This window comes from Colobus angolensis, unplaced genomic scaffold (genome assembly GCF_000951035.1).
Source record: "Colobus angolensis palliatus isolate OR3802 unplaced genomic scaffold, Cang.pa_1.0 Scaffold500, whole genome shotgun sequence".
Taxonomy (NCBI): domain Eukaryota; kingdom Metazoa; phylum Chordata; class Mammalia; order Primates; family Cercopithecidae; genus Colobus; species Colobus angolensis.
The window spans coordinates 412,045-414,213 of record NW_012118489.1 but is presented as its reverse complement, the minus strand read 5'-3'; the positions used below and the strand labels follow the sequence as shown (position 1 = coordinate 414,213).

General features: G+C 54.3%; 1 long non-coding RNA gene across 1 annotated transcript in view; it reads right to left on the bottom strand.

Annotated features, from left to right (window-relative positions):
- Positions 1–1,881, bottom strand: part of LOC105524681 — a 24,322-nt gene extending 22,441 nt beyond the window's left edge. The window contains exon 1 of the long non-coding RNA XR_001003796.1: positions 1,737–1,881. This is a non-coding gene — a long non-coding RNA (uncharacterized LOC105524681). The remainder of the gene's footprint in view (positions 1–1,736) is intronic.
- Positions 1,882–2,169: the final 288 nt, after the last annotated feature.

Here is a 2,169-nt window from a genome sequence, read left to right as displayed (position 1 = left end):
GGATTACAGGTTTGAGCCACTGCGCCTGGCCCAGAGTGGCTTTTCTTGACCATGACAATGTACTTCAGCTACATTCAACTGTTACGATTACTGTGCCTACTGAATTCGGTACTGATCAGATTCAGTAACTGAATCAGATCATCTTTACACAACTGCTGCATGATAACTAATCTTGCAAAATCGACCATCTCTAAAGGAAATTATTTTTATTTTGCTCTAACGATTACCCAAGACCCCAGAATAAGAATTAACCCAGCAGGTTTCGTTCACATTAATGGCCAGTGTACAACCCATTTTCTTTAAAGTGAGAAAAATGCTTCAGATTTTGTGTCTTGAGAGTTTTTCTTCTATTTGTTCTAGTCTATCATTGAAGCTTTTGACTGTACTTTGTATTTCATCCAATGATTTCTTCAGTTCCAGAAATACTCTTCTGTTGAATTTTAAAACCTCTTTCTGGAAGGTAATCATCTCATATGTCTCCCCAACTCTTTTCCTCATTTCTTTGTGTTCTCGTTCAAAAGACTCTTCCATGTTGATGACCTTCTTTAAAATCAATCGGGTCAATTCTCTGCTCAATTTTCTGTTTGCGCTTTCCTGAATTTCTTTTGGATGGGGATCTGTTGCTGGAGCATTACTGGGTTCTTCTGTAGGCATCACATTTCCTTGCTTTTTCATGCTTCCCGGGTCCTTCCGTTGAGATCTGGGCATCTCGTGGAACAGTCACTTCTTCCAAGTTTGTGAATTCACTTTGTAGGGGAGGACTTCTTCCTGAAGATGTAGATATGATGTGGTTAAGTAGGGGACCGTGGCTTTGGTTTGGGGTAGAAGTGTAGGCTCTGTACATTACTTGAGTGACTTAGGGCGCGGTTATTAGTGGAGGCTGTGCTTACCTGTTCTTGAGCCCCAGAGCAGTGTATGCTGGCCCTGGCCTTAGTGGGTTCAGGGGAGCGATTCTTGGGCCTTTTCCTGGGCCTCTAGGTGCCCTGCTCCAATGCTGGTAGTGACAGTCCCTGGCTGGGCGTGTGGCTGATCTCAGGCCCTGGGGCAGCAGGAGTGATGGGCGGGAGGGGCAAGCGAGTCCCCTGGCCTGCGTGGTGGTATCAGCAGGCTGTGTCCCAGACCCGGGGGAGGAGTATTCAGCCGCCAGCGGTGACGGACAAAGCCCGCAGCCACCAGTCCCCAGACCCCTGGCCCGTGTGCTCCAGTCCTCGGGGGACGGAAATGCCAGCGGACTGTCTTCAGGCCCCCAGGGTTTGGGCTCTGGCTGTGACAGACAGGGAAGGGCTGGTCCCCAGGCTGCGGGCGGAAAGCTCAGGCGGGGCAGGGCGGGCGCGCAGTTGGCTCGCGTCTGGGTCCCGCGTCAGCGGCGGGGTTATTTGTCCTTTGGGACTCCTGAGAGCACCCAGCCTCCCCTCTCCCTCCCTGGTCCTCAGCTGGCGGCGGCAGTTACCACAGGCAAGGCAGAAGCTGCCCTCGGTGCTGGACTCTCGGGGTGGCGGGGGCTACAGCTAAAGCTGCTCAGGGCAGGGAAGCCCGTGGGCTCCACGTGGGCTCCTGCAACGCCTCTGGGGAATCTCTCGGCCGCTGCCCCCTATTCTGGAGGCCCGAGAGGGTCGGGGGCTGTGGAAGTCCATAGGGGGACTGCGGAGCCCCGGGGTCTCTCACTCACCCTTTCCCTGCTCGCGGGGGCTGCATACAGGCCGTCTCCGCCTATCCGATTTCTCCGCGCAGGCTGCCTGGGTGCCTCTGCTCTGCTCCTCGGGCTCCCCGTGGCTTCTCGGCTGAATCCCGCGTTCTCTCAGCCGACCTGCTGCAAGTGTGAAAACCTGCCAGCTCCTTCGGTTCCCTTCGGAGGAGAGGCGCGTGCCGGGTGCATCTACCCGGCCATCTTGAGCCCGTGGTCCTAGGTGGGAACGGGTCCCAAGTCCCCGGGTTACTCAAGGGCGTTCCCTGGAGGGTCCAGGTCTGCCTCGCCCCCTTCACTCCCGGGAAGGCCCCGCCCTTCCCTTCCAGACTGGACCGAAAGCTCCGTGTGCACACAAGTGTGTTAGCTAATAGAAATGGGAGCAGACTATTTACACTTTTCCACAAAAGTGTGCATTTTTCACTTTTTATGCTGGGGATTTGTGTCAGTACTCGCAGAGCCGCGTTGTTCTTTTCTTTTTTTCT